The 19,016-nt window shown below is 43.3% G+C and overlaps 1 pseudogene across 1 annotated transcript; it reads left to right on the top strand.

Moving 5' to 3' along the window:
* The first annotated feature begins 1,444 nt into the window (after positions 1–1,444).
* Positions 1,445–17,612, top strand: LOC307102754 (mitochondrial import receptor subunit TOM40 homolog; annotated as a pseudogene). Its single transcript has 2 exons — positions 1,445–1,465; positions 16,495–17,612. The product of its transcript is annotated as a mitochondrial import receptor subunit TOM40 homolog (transcript).
* The last annotated feature ends 1,404 nt before the right edge of the window (positions 17,613–19,016 follow it).

Below are 19,016 nucleotides of genomic sequence, written 5' to 3'. Positions count from 1 at the left end.
TTCTGGTCCCCAGATCTAGAGTTTTTCTGGTCCCCATATCTAGAGTTTTTCTTGTAATATAGATTAAATCATATTTAAGTAAGCCATCATCTCTTTTTTTAATTCCTAGAGACAATGTGAACATTTAGCCATCACCAAAGATCCCTATAGGTCAAAACATTCTGATTAAAATTTCATCCCCGTTGTCTATTATGACATTTGCACCCACTTTGACTCTGGAAGTAAAGTTGGCTCTCAATTCCCATATTCCATTGGAAGCAGGAAGCCCATCTCAATGGCAACACCTTCCACTGTCATTTCTTTGTGAAGAACATTCATCTTCTTTTCATTCAGCTTTTCAATAATGCTGACATTCCCATTCACATTTCTTAATGCCATACTGTGAGGAATAAAATGTCCTTGAATTTATTGTTGCTTCTGCAAAAACCCTACCCTATTGAAACACAGAAACCTGTATGGCTAAAGATAAAATTTTTTCACTTCCTTCAGAAATATTTTACTCTTAACATTCCATAAGCCATTTATCCAGTTAACTGCCCAGATCTGAAAGAATAATAATATTCTTATCTCCCCTAGAGGGCCAGATGTTTACAGCCCAGACTCTGCCCTTGGCTAAGCCCCAAGATGATAGCAAACTGAAACACTACTTCCTTAGGGATTTGTATGTCAAAAGGGTGAAGCCTAGAATTTGGACCCATCTCTGGGTCATAACAGCAAGATTCACTGAGATAGATAGATGATTGATAGATGATAGATAGATAGATAGATAGATAGATAGATAGATAGATAGATAAAGGTCCTTGGAAGAACATACTTTATTCCAAAAGATGAGGGTGAGAACCCCAGGCCCTTTCTGTCCAGTCTCAAAGGAGTAAAAGGTTTTTTCTCTCCTTTGGGGAGGGGAGAAGAATGACTCTCTCTCTCCTCTATCTACAAAGAGAAAATCTGTTCATCTCCAATCTTTGCCAAAAGGGTATAACCTGTGAGCACACAAGACGTTTCCATCAGCTCTCATTGCAGGACGGAGGAGTGGGCACTGATGCTGTAATGTTGCTCTGGCTGTTGATCTGGATGTATCAATAAAGAGCTGTTTTTCCTGGTTCAGGTGCCATGTGTTCCTGCGTATTCACATAAATAAAGTACATAACTGTGTAAGCGGAGTGACACCTGAGACCCTCCACAGTCTGTAGTGAAGCACACGGTGAAGGGAGTGTCCTCTGGGCCCTCCGGGGTGTGTGCTGAGGGAAGGGGATGTGGTGGCACCTGATCAACCTTCCTGTTCATTCCAACATCTCTTTCTCTCTTAGCCTTTGTTTAGATTCTTTTCTCTGTATTACTAGGAAGATTTGACATCTTAATTTATGAATATAGACTACCATTAAGTCCAAATTTTACCCAACTAATCAATCAAATTGTTAAACCACTCCCAGATGCTCAAGCTAACATGCAGAATCCAGAAACCCCAGTAAGTGCACCCATTCTATAAGTTGACTAAAGGCATGCCATAGTTTACTCTAACATTCTTAGAATCCAGTCCCAAACATGTTTTCCAGGTTTCTACCAACGTACATAGTGAAGCCTTGAATTTGGTGGGAGTTTAAGCCATCTCTTTCCAGGATGCACTTTGGGCTTTCCTCCATAAAACATGCTGAGCTCTGACTCCAATTAGAGGCCTAAATGCACAAAGGAGTGAAGAGGCGGATAGTGAAGAGAATAAACATCTTCTTGCAAGGCAACGGCCTCAGGTGAAGTTATTACAAGGTTTCCAAGCAAGGGAAAGCTTATCTCCACACATACGAGGAAGTGTTGCTTCTGCTGGCAAAAAGACTTGAGGATTCAAAGTGCTCAGCTTTATCTAAGTGTATCCAGATGCCAATCAATGCTCTTTCATGCAAGAGATTTGGCAAGTCTCTGAAGTCAATTTACATTGTAATTCCACAATCCACACAATTAAATTTTTATTTTCATCGAGGTCTACTTGTAGCTACAGAGAGAGAGAGAGAGAGAGAGAGAGAGAGAGAGAGAGAGAGAGAGAGAGAAGATATTTTTGGAGGGGTTGCCTTAGATATACTCTGGTTCTCTCATTCTGACTTGAGCTGAGTGGTCAGTGGTCCGATCCTGTCTTTTTTAACCCCTGAAAGCTCTCTGGGGAAGTCAGAAATAGTCACTCCATCTGTGGTTGGCAAAATTCTAACATGGCCCCTAAGATTCCCACCCCTTTTTGTATGTTCTTTATGTAATTTCCTCCCCTTGAATGTGGGTGGAACCTGTGAATATGATGGGATATCAGTATCATGATGCCAAAAGAATGTTACAGATGTAATTAAGGATACTAATCAGTTGACAATCAGCTTATCCAAAAGGACATCATCTAGGTGAGCCTGGCCTAATCGTATCAGCCCTCTAAATCTGGGTCTAGAAGTCAGAGAAAGAGGGAGCCAGAGATTTGAAGCATGAGAGGAATTTGATGTAAAGAGATTCTCCATTGCTGGTTTGAAGCTGGAAGGGGCCATGTGATAAGGAATGTGGGTGGACTACAAGAGCTGAAGATGGCCCCTAGTCTACATCTTGATTTTAGCCTTGTGAGACTGTGAGCAGAGATTCCAGCTATGCCATGTCAGAACTGCTGACCTACAGAATCCGGAGCTAATAAATGAATCTTGTTTTAAGCTGCTAAGTATGTGGTTCTTTGTTATTTAGCAGAAGAAAACTAAGACATCAGCATATAGTCCTTTTAGAGATCATGGCTAATAAACTGTCCAGTGCAGCAGCTACTTGGTCTCCCACACTTGCTTCATTAGGCATTGTATCACAATCACAAGAGGTGATCATATAACTAATTTTGAGGCCACAGCATAGCATGGATTACTGGCATTCAGATTTCCAAGGAACTTAGCACTGTGTTCAAGGCGAGGGAGGTTTCCAAGCTAATCCAAGAATCTCATCTTACCTAATAACAGACAAACATGTAAATTGACCATGCCTCTGCTACACCCACAGCCAATCAGGCGTGAGTATGCAAATTAACCCAACAAAGATGGTGGGTTAATTTGCATATGCAGGTGTGGAGCGGCCAGGAGGGGCAGGATGCCTGCCATGAGGGGGAGGGTGGTGGCAGAGGGAGCTACTGGAGCAGTGCTCCACCCAGGAGAGAGGACTTGCAGGCTCCCTGGCGGCCAGGAGCGAAGCCAGGGGAAGGAAGGCCTATTCTTGCATTAATATTGTGCAACAGGCCTCTAGTTTATATATATATATATATATGCTAGTAGCCCTGCGCATGAATCTGTGCGCCAGAAGCTTGCCAGTAGCTTGCTGCTGCCCTCCAGTAGCTCTTCACTGGCTCCCCTGCCCTCCTGTAGCTCCCCCTGCCCCCCCTCACCCAGCCCCCCCATAGTTTGCTGCCCTGCCCCCTCCTGTAGCTCTCCACCACCCACTTGTAGCTCGCTGCCCCACCCTCTTGCTGATCCGTGAACTGGTCGTTACACGGTCAGTCTTTACGCTTCACGGCGTAATGACCATTTGCATATTACATCTTTATTATATAGGATTGATTTCAGAGAGGAAGGGAGAGGGAGAGAGAGATAGAAACATCAATGGTGAAAGAGAATCATTGACCGGCTACCTCCTCCACACCACCTACTGGGGATTGAGAGCCCACAACCAAGGCATGTGCCCTTGACCAGAATTGAACCTGGAACCCTTCAGCCTGCAGACTGGCACTCTATCCACTGAGCCAAACCAGATAGAGCCAAGAACCTCATTTTTGATTGTCTGTTTTTTGGAACCACTCCTGGTAGCAAGTACTCTATCATTCAGGGTCAAATCAGGAAAGAAGAAACAACACAATACGTAATATATTTCAACAGAGAGAATTTAAGAAAGGGAAATTGTACCACAGGCATTGGAGGACTGAAAGAAAAGAAAGAAAGAATGAAAGAAAGAAGGAAGGAAGGAAGGAAGGAAGGAAGGAAGGAAGGAAGGAAGGAAGGAAGGCAGGCTACCCAAAACCGGAAAACAAACACTAGAAGCTTGGTGGAAGAATAGTGTTCCTCCCAAAATTCATATCCACCTGGAATCTGTGAATGTGACCTTATTTGGGAATAGGATCTTTGCAGATGTCATCAAGTTAAGATGAAGTCTAAGTGAATTAGAGTGGGCCCTTAAATACAATGACTGCTGTCCAGATGAGAAGGCCAGGTGAAGACACAAGACACATGAAGAATGCCATGTGAAGCGAGAGGCAGAAATAGGAGTGATGCTGCTACAAGCCAAGGAATGCCAAGGATTGCTGACACCAGAAGCTGGGAAGAGGCAGGGAAGGATTCTCCCCTAGAGCCTTCAGAGGGAGCATGGCCCAGCCTGGCTGCTGGGACATTTTAGGGGAGGCTAGTTCTGGGAATGCTGAAGAAAATGGAATGCTGCTGCTATGAGTGAAGTACCACTTTTGGGACAACACACAAACAAACAAAAAAAGGCCTTTCTCCCCTCCTCCTCCTGCCTTCAATCTTCCCCCATGGTCTTCTAGGCGCAGAATGTAAGCTAAAACCAGCTGGCTAAGGAGAACTAGCTTGTGAAGTTTCAAGTTCCAGCACCACAGAGAAATAGGAAGGTGGGTTTGGGGCGGACAGGTAAAGGACAGACATCAGGTATGTGTGTGTTTCCGGAGGGTTGCAGGATGTGGGTAAAGAGGTTACTGGACAGGTAGATGAGCAATGCTGAGTACACAAATATGCTGCATCCATGACTGGAACAAAGGGGACTCAGGAAGTGTCTGAAGAGAAGTTTATTCAGCAAAACTTGCTGTAAGAATGAGCAGGGGGGGAAATCTATACTTTCAGAAGGCAGATAATAGAGTCACAACACTACATTAAAAACTGCTTTTGAGTTGGCAGGCCTTTTCTTGGTTTAAAGACAGTTTACAAAAAAGGGTCAGTCCTAACGTATTTTCCCTTTAAATACTGATAAGTATTACCTCCAGTATTTGTGTATTAAATCTTTCCTCCTTGGTTTTGTACCTTGATCCTGCAAGGGCGGGTCCTGCCAGGTGGAGCCAAAGGCAGGTAAATGCAATCTTCTGGCGCTTCCTTCCACCACCACCCCACACCCCAAAGCAGACAGGGCCCCCAAGCCCCTCTGACCACCCAATTCAAAGCTCTGCCCAGATTTGCTCTCTCTCTAGTACCACTTCTGACATTGTTCTTCACCCACCTGGCAAATGATTCAATTCTGGTCCATTAACTAAAACAACAACAACAAACACACACAAAAACGAAACCTCTCCCAGAGCTAGAAATGGCTGCTACTATTTCTTAACCCTTTGCACTCGCTTGCTTTTTTCTCGATTCCTTTATTCTACTCGGGATTTAATTTTTTAAATACCCCAGATTTTACAAAGCGCGGCAGTAGAATAAAAAACTGGAGTTTCTTTTCATACAAACTTATTTATTTGGATTTTTTTATATTTCAAATTATTGATACATTCAAAGAGTAATTTTAATTTAGACATCCGAGTGCAAAAGGTTAATCAACTGCTATGTTCTAGAACTACTTCATTCTACAATCACAACTCTTTTGCTTGCAAGTAATAAACTCTCATCCACCAGCTTGAGCAACAGAGGAAATTTGTGATAAGGCTACAGTTGATCCATTCTATCTATCAATCAATCTATCGTCCTTTAAAAACGTACTTTGCTTGGTTTCCAGGACACCACATTTACCTGAAATTTCTCCTACTCCTCTGGGGTCTCTTTTGTAGTTTCTTTTGTTGGCTCCCCCTTATATCCCTGGAGCACCCAAGACTCGGATTTGGGAAGTTTTCTCTCTTCTATCAATACTTAATCCATTGGCCATCTCATCCATTCTGATGACTTAGAGTTCCAAAAATAAACTGACAGTTACTGAGCATCTTATTAGTGAAAGGGGTTTAAACAAGGGTGTGGATATAGTGTTCTAAACATGTTCAGCTGTGTTCTGCTAGACATGATGAGAGTAAATTGAAGACTAGGAGTAAGTAGATTCACTCTTTCTAGAATTTTCAAGTGTTTTAATGTTATCTAGATTACCTAGAACATTATCTCCATGATGGCAAGTACGATATCTTGTCTGCTGAATCCCCTGTGTCTATAACAGGCCATTTGTAGGCGCTCACTGCAAATGTATTAAATGAATAAATGCTCACAAAAGCAGTTAAACCAATTATTAGTGCTTTATTATCCATCTCAATAGAGGAGAACAGAACCACAGATAATAGAAAACCACAAATTATTTATATTAGTCCACATCATGGCTACGTTTTGGAGACTCGTATAATAAGAATGGTAGCCCTGGAGCCCCAGTGAGTCTCCCACGCTGTTTGTTTCTTGATTGTTACTGAAAATAGGGCAGTCCAAAGACGGAATGCAGCAATACAAGTTCTTTTCACCTTTTGTGCAAGTCTGTGCAGTAGTCTCCTCACCCACCCCAGTCATGATGAGCACCACCAAGTCACAAGGTAACCATAAAGTAATTTTGTGTTTCTCTCTCTCTCTCTCTCTCTCTCTCTCTCTCTCTCTCTCTCTCTCTCATTTCAATTTGGAAAAAACTTCAAAACCTACAGAAAAGTTGGAGAATAGTACACTTAACATCCACATGCCCTTCACTTAAATTTACTGGCGAGCACCGGGATGCTCCACCCCTAAGTACTTCGGCATGTGTTTTCCAAGATTAAAAATATTTCCTGACATAAAAGAACATTGTCAGAGCTAAGAAAATTAATGTCAATTCAACATCATAGAAGATGACCTATGTTCATATTTCCCTAATTGTTCAAAAAATTACTTTGATAGCTTTTTAATTTTAAAAAATATATTTTTATTAATTTCAGAGAGGAAAGGTGAGGGAGAGAGATAGAAACATCAATGGTGACAGAGAATCACTGATTGGCTGCCTCCCGCACGCCGCACACTGGGGACTGAGCCCACAACCCAGGCATATGCCCTGAACAGGAATCGAACTGTGACCTCCTGCTTCACAGGACCACTGAGCCACACCGGCCGGACTGTAATATATTTTTTAAAAAACAAAACAACACAATCCAGGGCCCAGTTAAGGATTAAATAATACATTTAGCTGCAGTGTCTTTTAATCTAGAACAGTCTGTTTTGGTTTTATTTCATGGCACTGAAATATTTTGAAGAGTCCAAGATATAATGTCCCATATTCTGGATTTCTCTGATGGTTTCTACATGATTTACTAATATTTTCTTTGTTAAGGATACTGCATAGATATGTCAAGTATCTCTTATTGCATCACATCAGAAGGCATCAGTTTTTCCTATTATTGGTGATTCTAAGCCTGATTACTTAATTAAAGCAAATTCTCAGGCTGTTTCCTTCTCTCTTTTTTTTCTGTTTTCAGGGGATCCCAGAGACAAATCGCTGTCTCTGTGACAAATGAGCATTTATCTTTGTACCTTCCTGGCATCTGACCTATCCAGTTTTTCCTGCACTTAGGCCTAGACTATATTCCCCTAGACCCAGGGGGGAAATGATTGCATCTTGTAAAGTTTCCCCTCACCTCTTGGGCTTGAGTGTTGTAACTGGCATTCCTGTCCTGGTGAGCAGTCTTTGTCTTGGACCTGGGGACTGGGACCTCAATGCAAAGTCATTTTTTTAGGATACAAGAATGGTAGACTGACTAATGGCTCTTCAAAAGACAACCACATCTCAACCTCTGGAACCTATGAATGTGACCTTACATGCACAAAAGGAGTTTGCAGATGTGATTAAGAATTTTTAGGTGGAAAGATTATCCTGGATTATCCAGATGGACCTTAAAATATAATCAAAATGCCCTTGTAAGAAGGAGATTTTACATAGAAGAGAAAGTGGCAATGTGATCACCAGGGCAGAGATTAGATGGTGCAGCCACAAGCCAAGGAATGCTGGCAGTCACCAGAAGCTGGAAGGACCTGGAGCCTCTGACGGAAGCTTGGCTCTGCCAACACCTTGATTTCAGCCCAGGGATACTGATGTCAGATTTCTGGTCTCCATAACTGTGAGATAATAAATTGCTAATTTAAGCCACCACGAGTGTGGTGATTTGTTACAGCAGTGCTAGGAAACTAATACAGTAAGTGAATATTTGAAATGTAAATTGAGATTTGGGATTGAATTTTGATTCTGTCACTTTCTAGAGTGTAATTTGGGGCAAGTTACTTAATTTCACTCTCAGTTCTCACTTTTTAAAATGAGGATAATAGCCATCTTTTAGGGTTAATATAAATATTAAATGATACAATATAAATGTATATGTTAAATACCTAGTAAAAGTCATGGCACATAGTGACACTCAATACATGAGAGCTTTTAGTAGTGATTATTTAATTCAGCAAATATATATTGAGTGCTTACTATGTACAATACTGCCACTTTCAAGAAGCCTACATTCTAGGTAGGGAGACAGATGATGAACTAATAAACAATAAATATGTAACATGCTAGATAGTAGTAAATGTTATAAGGAATAAAAAACATGGCAAAGATAATTAACTGGTTCTAATTTAGATTTGAGATACATTTGCAAAATACCTTATAGCCTACCTGTTATAAAACATTATTGTAATATTAATAACAGCTACCATCTACTGAATGCTTTATTTCACTATGTTCTCACAACAATGCTTAAAGTTATCCCCATGACATGAGGGAGGAGCCAGGCTCAGAAAATTTAATTAAGTCCATCTCAAACAACCTCAAGGTCAGGAGTTGAACTTCAAGATCCAGGCTCTTTTAGTTCTTCTAAGCTGCTGCTATGAACGTAGAAATCTGGCCCCTCGCTCTTCAGTCCTTACACAGAACATGGAGTGGCTATAATATCCCATGTGATTTATTCACATGGTTAGCCCACATCACAAGAACAGTATGTGCCTCAGGCTCGCATCAAATATTTAACTATGACCCATTGTCGTCCTGGACTGTCTTTCCCTAAGGCAGTGTGTTCTCTGACTACACAGTCCCTAATTCAGCCATTCCTGGAGTATTAGTGAGAATTTTGTGGGGAAAAAAAAGTTACATGGAAAAGTAAATTCTGGAAATACTAGTATAAAAATATGGAACAGGTTATTTAGGTATTGTTTTACTGAAGACTCCTCCTTTAATAACATAACATCACCTTTAACCTTCCTGTTATTTATAGTTACTACGAAATAATTTCCGTTTCCTGTGAGTGTTACTTTTTAATAAAACTAAGAGTGTTTATTTTAAATAATATAGATATGGGAAGATGTAATAAGTGAAACATGTAGTGAGTATAAACACTTTCTAAATTATACTATATCCAAGCCACATGACAAGTTATAGTTGACCAAATCTTATAGTAGATTTTGTTACCCAAGTCATAGGGTATTTAGAATTGCAAATCAAATCCTATTCAAGATAACTATTTTCAATTGAACCATTATTGTTATGCATTTTGTTATGTTTTATAGAGAACATTCCTGGGAACTGAAAATTATTTAAAACTCACATAAAGAAAAATCCTTCCATTTGAAGATACATTCGTTTCAGGAATAAACTATATTTCTTTAACCTAAAAAAAGTGTTAATGCGAGGCTTTTACCTCACCTAATTTTTAAAAATATATTTTATTGATTTTTTACAGAGAGGAAGGGAGAGGGATAGAGAGTTAGAAACATCGATGAGAGAGAAACATCGGTCAGCTGCCTCATGCACACTCCCTACTGGGTATGTGCCCGCAACCAAGCTACATGCCCTTGATCGGAATTGAACCTGGGACCCTTGAGTCCACAGGCCGATGCTCTATCCACTGAGCCAAACTGGTTAGGGCTACCTCACCTAATTTTTAAAAATTACAGGTGTATAATGAACCAGGAGGTCACAGTTCCATTCCCGGTCAGGGCACATGCCCACATTGTGGGCTTGATCCCCAGTGGGGGATGTGCAGGAGGCAACCAATTGATTTTGTTCCTCTCTCATCAATGTTTCTATCACTCCTTCCCTCTCCCTTCCTCTATCTCTAAAAAACATATTTTTAAAAAATTACATGTGGATGTGTATCATATCATGCTAAAGACATCAGCCTGACCAACTAGCACAAACCAATAGATACAAAACTGTGTTCCTTTAATAAACAATTTTGTTTGGTTGCAGGCTCCTCCCCAGCCAGGGTCCTTTTAATAAACAATTCTGAACAAAATTTAAAGAACAACAACAAAGCAGCAATCATTGAGAACCACAAGAATTCAAGATAACTCTGGTATGTCACCTGTTCAAAAGTGTCCTTTCCCTTTGCTGGAATTCAAAATATCTCTGTGACAATGCGCACAGCAGAATTGTAAAGTTGCCAAGACCAAGACTTCTTGCTGGAATATTGACTCAGAATCCTCAGTAAATTAATTTTAATTTATCATTACCAAGCTTAATAACATTTAATTATTTATTGCATTGGTTACCATTAAAAGGCCAAATGAAAGTTTATGTAATGAGTCTTCAGATCCAAAAAAAGAACTTCTGTTCTGAATCATTTCAAGGTTCCTTAAGGTAACCCTTGTGGCTGAGTTTAAAAATTAAGTCTGCCAGACTGAAGGTGGTTGACCAAAACAACCTGACCCGGAAGCAGAAAGCCTGCTTGGGTCACCACATGGGGAGCGTGTTGTTGTGGTGGTGTAACTAAGGTGACCAGACGTCCCGCTTTTGGCGGGACAGTCCCGATTTTTAACAATTTGTCCCGCGTCCCGGGGCGTTTTAAAAAAGTCCTGATTTTTGGAAAGAATGTACGACCAGCTAGGGAACAGCGGGAGAACAGGAAGGGAATATACGGTTTTCGGCGGCCATGTGGCTATTTAGCCAGGATATGAGTTTTATATTATTTTTGTTAATTTTATAATGTTAAACTTTAATAATAACAAATAATTGTTGAGAACTGATTATCGAGAACTGCTTATCAAAGTTCGCATTGTTGATCAGTTGTTAGAATTCGACCACCATTGTTTGGACTTAATGAACAATGGCATTTTTTGGGATTGGCAACGACGAAAACATTTTGTAACTGTCTCTCAGACGATACACATCGTACTGCGTGGTAGTAAGCTAGTTAAACAAGTGATGTCATTACAAATCAGCTATTCAGATAATTTAGGTAAGTAATTTATTTATTTATTTCATAAATACATAAATTTTCTTGAATTTAGCAGACAGTACTCGTATTACTTATATTTTATAGTGGCGGCAAAAAGTCTAGCGCCGGCCTTGAAAGTGACACTTACGACTTACGTTACGGCAAATTCAGAGGAAAAATAATACAAGTTAGTATTGTTATTATTTAGAAAGAAATATAGGATTAAAATAATTTTTAAAATATAGTTACTTTATAACAATCAAATTAATTTAATTTATAAACTAACAATAAAATATGTTCATGTAATTATGTACCTACTTACTGTGTTTTTAAGCAATATGTATATAATAATTTATAATATAATTTTAAATTATTTTTTTTAGATTTTTAACATAATGAGTAAGAAAAGAGGATGCAAATTCAACGATGATCTAAGAAGTGAATTTCCTTTTATTAAAAAAACCAAAAGCGATTACAATATAGACCAAATTTTTAATCAAGAACCCCCCCCCCCCCCCCCCCCCCCCGGCCAAAACCGGTTTGGCTCAGTGGATAGAGCGTCGGCCTGCAGACTCAAGGGTCCCAGGTTCGATTCTGGTCAAGGGCATGTACCTTGGTTGCGGGCACATCCCCAGTAGGGGGTGTGCAAGAGGCAGCTGATCGATGTTTCTCTCTCATCGATGTTTCTAACTCTCTATCCCTCTCTCTTCCTCTCTGTAAAAAATCAATAAAATATATATTTTTTAAAAAAGAACACACCCACCCCCCCCCCGGTCAATGGTGTCCCGCTTTACCAATGTTAAAATCTGGTCACCTATTAGGTGTAACCCCCATCTTACAAAGGACGCCTCAAAAAAGTCGAATTATGGAGTCATTTATTAAAAGCCGGCGGCATACGAGGGAGCAAAAGTGCTCCAGACCTCGCAGCCCCGAACAGCTCGCCACGCCTGGCTTATATTGGCAGAATATCACAAAAGTATCGATTACATCTTTGTGTCTGGAATGAGGAACCTGTTTCGCGATTTTACAGAAGTGAAACTGAGCAAGTTAGTTATCTAAAGTATCTGCGAATCACTGAATCAACAGAAACACATTATCTGGGACCACCGGGACAATTTAGAATAATTGTGCTGTCCAGATTCTGGGATCTCTGAGTCAACAGGAATGCACTATCTGTAGCTACTGAGGCAATTTAGGATAATTGAACCGTCTTGGGTCCCAGAGGAAGGTGTTTCGATGACCAGTGAGATCACAATCAATGGGATATTCAAACCATCATCAATGGAGTATTGGGATAGCATACATAAGTTCAGAAAATCAAAATAACTTTCTATTGTTTTAGCAAACAAATAAGTACAGAACCCAAACAGCAGTTTCTATCTGAGATGATTGCTACCATACTTCATTGTGAGGAGGCAAAAAGTTGACCTCCTTAGAGCTGCACTGTATTCAACTGTTCTTGACTCTTTACTTTTTGTACATCCTGCAATATATACTGCCACTCAAAGAAGATTGGAGACTCATTTATGCAACCTGAAATATCTTATTTTTTTGCTTTCTTTTTTTTTAACAAACTGTAACATAGGCATTTATTATGACCAACTATTGCATATTGTGCATTATTGTATGTGCTGCATTTTTCTCTTTTTCTTTTCTTTTATTTTTAGAGAGTAGAAGTGAGAGGAAGAGACAAAGAGAAACATCGAGCCGAAACCGGTTTGGCTCAGTGGATAGAGCGTCAGCCTGCGGACTGAAAGGTCCCAGGTTCGATTCTAGTCAAGGGCATGTACCTTGGTTGCGGGCACCTCCCCAGTAGGGGGTGTGCAGGAGGCAGCGGATCGATGTTTCTCTCTCATCGATGTTTCTAACTCTCTATCTCTCTCCCTTCCTCTCTGTAAAAAATCAATAAAATATATTTTTTAAAAAAGAGAGAGAGAGAAACATCGATGTGAGAGAGTCACATCGATTGGTTGCCTCCTGCACGCACCCTGACCAGAGCCGGGGAACCTGCAACCAAGGTACGTGCCCTTGACCGGAATTGAACCCGAGACCCTTCAGTCCGTGGCTAGGGCTGAATTCGCATTCTTAAACAGAGTTTCATCTTGGCCATTTATTTCTCACTTGAGACACTGCTCTACAGACTTTTAATTGTTTGAGTCTTAAAGAAGAGCATGTATTCATGTATGGTGTGCAATAAAAAGCAAGCAAGCTGGTTTTAAACTCTGTTTTACCAGATTGTCCATCCACTGGAAAAATTGCTTGTCTCATAAAACTTTGAGTATCCACCTAAGGACATTTAAGAGTTTGTTTTAAAACAGTGCTTCTCAAATGATAGTGCTCAAATGAATTACGTGGAGATCTTGTTAAGAGCAGATTCTGAAACAGTGGGTCTAGGGTGGGCCTTTCTCACAAGCTCCCAGGGCTGCTGGTCCACAGGGTACACTTGGGCAACAAGGTTTTAAGAGAGCCGCTGCTCCGTGCCATTTCCCTGCAATCCAGGACATCATTTCTCCTGCCTTCCCTCACAGCCTCATGCATTTATCATTAGAGGGGCTTCATGTCCCCAGAGAATCAGAATACATGTGGCGGGAAATTGGCTGAGTTGAATCAAAATGCATTGGTTTGGCCTCCGTCGACACATTGCCTGTATCTGTAACTGTATTTCAGTTCCAGTAAATGCACGCACATGGGTCTGAGGTAAACATATTGGTTTAAACGAAAATTCACTGGTTGGGAAACAAAAATAGGATTGCAGTGAAAACACATTGTGTTAAGTATTTTGCATAATTCCCACAAACAGATGCCAGGAAACCGATGTTTAGGTTTCAGTGGCAGTTCATTGAATTCATTGGCCTTCTATGTGTTTCACTGAATATGTATGAGATTTGATGAAAATGCATTGCTTGGAAGAAATCAGGCTCTTTTTATACAGGCCGGTCATAATGTCCTTCCTAATTTCGGAGCCATACCATCGTGGCTCTTGTTTGTGAATGCCTATTATTTGTAATGTTCCACATTGCTTAGGTGGCAGTGGGCAAAACAATTTTATCTGTTCCTTGAGTTTGTAATGTAGTGGAATCATTGAACACTACAGAATATAAATGTGACTAAAATCTATGTTAGAATAACTATAGGATGTTTTTTTAATCTCAAAATATTATTTTTTTCTGAACCAATTTTTATACAGAAAAATACATTCCAAAATGTTGGGCTAAATCTAGAATCAATTTTGAAATCACAATACTGTACACTAAATACAAATATTGGCAATATTTGATAAAATCCATGGTGTAATTACAGTAAAGCTACACTGGAAACCAATTGAACTGAGGACAGATTTAGAATTTGTATCAAATCAATGCCCTGATAGGAGCCTACATCCACAGAGTGCTCATAAGTGTATTGCTAATTCCTCCTGCGACCCGAAGATACGATGGTGGCAGAGGGGGACGAGCAAGGACGTTTTCTTTATATTGTGACAATGTTCTAATATGGTGCTTTAGATACTCAAATGGACCAGATATATGTAGCACATGCTCAGCCAGTTGCCTGGTGTGAAAAATTATTCTTGATCCAGTATAAGAATTTAAAGGAGCAGTGAGTACAAGCTACATAGATATAGCTAGTTGGACATATTTTTTTTTTATCCACCAAATCTAGCTTGATAAGAAACTCTCAAGCCTAAACATGCTTTAATCAGAAATGAGCTGAATGGTACTTCTGGGCTTTAGGAATGTGGGTGTCATTGTGTTGGGCAAGTTACAAAATCCAAGTCCAGGTCAAAACTGCCGATTCCATGACTACCTGACTTCCAATCTATCTTGTCCTTGCAATTCTGTGGCCAAAACACAGAGTCTCCCTTAATGACCCAGAACAGTTTAAAAAAATAAAAAATGCATTACTTTTTCTCTTCCAGCCCTGATATATTATCTTGAGGAGATGCATTCTGAAGTATAGTAATCCCCCCTTATCAGCGGTTTCACTTTCTGCAGTTTCAGTTATCTGTGGTCAACCATGGTCTGAAATATTAAATGGAAAATTGCAGAAATAAGCAATTCATAAGTTTTAAATTGTGTTATGTTCTGAATGATGTGGTGAACTTTTGCACCACCCTACCTGGAATGTGAGTCATCCTTTGTCCATCACCTCCACGCTGTATTCTCTCCCCACCTGCTAGTCACTCAGTAACCATCTGTCTCAGTTACCAGGTCCACTGTCTCGGTATCAGTGCTTGTGTTCCAGTTACACTTATTTTACTTAATAATGGCCCCAAAGTGCAATTCGGATATGCCAAAGAGAAGCCTTAAGTGAAAAGGAGAGTACAGTACAAGAGATCACATTCACATAACTTTGATCGCAGTATATTGTTATAATTGTTCTATTTTATTATTAGTGATTGTTGTTAATCTCTTACTCTGCCTAATTTATAAATTAAACTTTATCATAATGGTACATGCAGGCTCAATCCCCAGTGTGGGGTGTGCAGGAGGCAGCTGATCAATGATCCTCTCTCATCATTGATGTTTCTCTCTCTCCCTCCTCCTTCCTCTCTGAAATCAATAAAAATCTATATTTAAAATAAATAAATAAATGGCTTAGAAGAAAATGTGCCCCCCTCTTTTTCTCCTTCTCATTCTCCTCCTTCTCCTCCTCCTCCTCCTCTTCCTCCTCCTCTTCTTTCTTTCTTTCTTTCTTTCTTTCTTTCTTTCTTTCTTTCTTTCTTTCTCTCTCTCTCTCTCTCTCTCTCTCTCTCTCTCTCTCTCATCATATCATATCATCTATCATCTATATCTATTCTATATCATCTATCTATCAAGATACAAACAAAAGTGTCAAAATAATAACAATTGTTAAATCTAGGTGAGGGATATTAGTGTATTTGTGTACTATTCTAGATTTTCTGGTTGCTTTGGTTTACTTTATTTAAAAGTTGGGGGGGGGGGGGGGCCCTAGCTCGTTTGGCTCAGTGGATAGAGTGTCGGCGGGCAGACCAAAGGGTCCCAGGTTGGATTCCATTTCCAGGAGAACCAGGCTCCTCCCCGCCTGGGCCCTGGTCAGGGCTCCTGCAGGAGGCAACCAATCGATGTGTTTCTCTCACATTGATGTTTCTCTGTGTCTTTCCCTCTCTCTTCCACTCTCCCTAAAAACCAATGGAAAGATATGAGGATTAACAAAAAATATATAAGTAAATAAATAAAAATTCTCATTAAAAATAAATAAATAAAAATAAAAGTTAGGAGGGAAAGACATGGTCTTGATTGGGTGTGAGGACAGAGAAGAAAGGGCTGAGTCTGTCTTGTTTTCTGATATATCACAAGTGCCCAGCACACATCCGTGCTAGTAAATAACTTTTAAACTTAAGTTCCTTTATTTGTCAGAAGGAAAGGCGGCGGCGGCGGCGGTGGGTTCGGTTGTGCGTGGGGCACGGGGTGGGCTGGGCGCGGCACCCGCCAGCGCCCTTTGGGAACGTGTTGGCCGCTAGCGCGCCGCCCCGCAGGGCCCCACCGCCGTCCTAGTGGGACTGCCGCCGCCTCCACCCTCTCCTCCCGGCGGCTTCGCGCTGCCCCCGCTTGGGGGCGGCCTGGGCGCAGGGGCCGGGGCGGGTCGAGGTTCAGAACCGGACGCTGGGGCCTGCGGCTGCCTTCCCACCCGGGTGCGCCCGCCGAGTGCCACCGCAGGTGCCAGGAGCTGTTTCCTCCCCAGGTGCAAGGTGTCGAGCTCACAGTCAACAAAGGGTTGAGGAGCCATTTCCAGGTGAACCACACAGCAGCTCTCAGCACAGTCGGGGCGTCCAACTACCATTTCGGGGTCACGTACGTGGGGACAAAGCAGCTGAGTCCCACCGAGGCATTCCCCGTGTTGGTGGGCGACATGGACAGCAGTGGCGGCCTCCATGCTCAGGCCGTTCACCAGCTGGGCCCGGCCTCAGGTCCAAGAAGGCCATCCAGACCCAGCAGTCAAAGTTTGTCAACTGGCAGGTGGACGGGGAGTCCCGGGGTTCTGACTTCACAGCAGCTGTCCCCCTCGGGAGCCCAGACGTCCTGGTGGGTTCAGGAATCCTGGAGACCCACTTCCTCCAGAGCATCACGCCGTGTCTGGCACTGGGCGGAGAGCTGGTCGACCCGCGGCGGCCTGGGGAGGAGGGTACTGTCGTGTCTCTCGCTGGGAAACACACACTGAACAACTGGTTGGCGACAGTAACGTTGGGCCAGGTGGGCGTGCACGCGACATCCTACCACAAAGCCAGTGACCAGCTGCAGGTAGGCGAGGAGTTTGAGGCCAGCACAAAGATGCAAGACACGAGTGTCTCCTTTGGGTACCAGCTGGACTTGCCCAGGGTCAACCTCCTCTTCAAAGGCTCCGTGGACAGCAACTGGATCGTGGGTGCCACGCTGGAGAAGAAGCTCCCACCCCTGCCGCTGCCGCTGGCCCTCGGGGCCTTCCTGAATCACCGAAAGAACAATTCCAGTGTGGCTTTGGCCTCACCATCGGCTGAGCCCCTCCTGGCTCCTGCCTCCCACTCCCTCCCTCCTTGAGATTCCCCCTGCTCCTCCCCCAACGAACGGAGGGGAGACCTAAGCCTCCCTCCCTCTCCCTTCCCTCCCTCCTTGGTGGTCAGGGGGGCAGCGAAAAGGAGGGGGCCATCACCCCAGCAGCATCTAGAACCATGGGCGCTTCGGGATTTGAAGCACTGGGGGCTGTGTGCCCAGTGGACCTGAGGCCCAGAAGGGGTTCTGGAATCGAGGGGCACGCCAGATTCTGAGCACCAGGGGCAGAGGCTGCCAGGCAACCTCAGGGAGGTGTTGGGGCATCACCACCACCCCCAAAGATCTTGGGGCCATGCCCTGAGGGGGCAGCAAGAAAAGGAGCTTCCCCATCCCAGATCTGCCCCCACCCACCAGGAAGACAGGTCAACTGAAAGACTGACCTTGGTTTGCTGAAAGGAAAACAGATAATCAATTTTTATATATACACTAGGGGCCCAGTGCATGAATTCGTGCACCTTGAAAGGAACTATGGGCCACGAGGCTGCGATGGGCATAGGGGCAGGTCTCGGGCCATCCTCCATGCCCCTGCCCGGCCCCTCCCACCGTGACCCCGGTCCCCTGTCTGCTAGCAGCCCCGGTCCTGCAGCCACCGCTCCCACAGGCTGATGGTGCCAGCCCCATTCGCACCCGCTGACGGCATGGAGCAATTGGGTTCGGCGCCAGCAGTGGGTGCAAGCAGGGCGAGTGCCATCAGTGGGTGTGAGTGGAAGCTGCTGCCCCAATCGCCCCTCAGGAACAGGGGGAGGTGGAGAAGCCCTCAGGGGCATTGGGGTTGGCAGCCGCTGCTTGCACCCACTGCCAGCGCTGAGCGATTGGGACCAGCACCGGGTGCCAGCAGCAGGTTCAAGCGGCCGCTCCAGCGCCAGCTGTGGGTGTGAGCGGGGCCGTTGCTGTCAGTGGGTATGAGAAGTGGCTGCCGGCCCTGATTGCCCCTCAGGAGCAGGGGGAAGTGGAGAAGCCCTGAGGGATGATCGGGGAGGGCAGCCGCCACTCGCACCCGCTGACGGCGCCGAGTGATTGGGGCTGGCGCTGGGTGCCGGCAGTGGGTGCGAGCAGTGGCTCCGGCGCCAGCCGTGGGTGCAAGTGGGGCCAGCACTGCTGGCAGCAGGTGTGAGTGCCAGGCGGGACCGCAGCATGCGGGAGCAAAGAATTTTCAGTGACCACCAGAGGCTCGCCCTGATGACAGCAACTGGAGCTCCGCCTTGGTCTGGCGCCCCCCCTCCCCGCCCCCGCTCACCTGCTCCACCATCCAGCTGCAGCAGACACCTACCATGTTCCGCGCATGCCCCCTGGTGGTCAGCACACATATAGCAACTGGTTGTTCAGTTGTTCGGTTGTTCCACTGTTTGGTC

The sequence above is a fragment of the Cnephaeus nilssonii genome (genome assembly GCF_951640355.1).
Source record: "Cnephaeus nilssonii genome assembly, chromosome: 7".
NCBI lineage: Eukaryota > Metazoa > Chordata > Mammalia > Chiroptera > Vespertilionidae > Cnephaeus > Cnephaeus nilssonii.
Note: the sequence above shows the minus strand (reverse complement) of the source record. Positions and strands in the feature narration are given on the sequence as shown.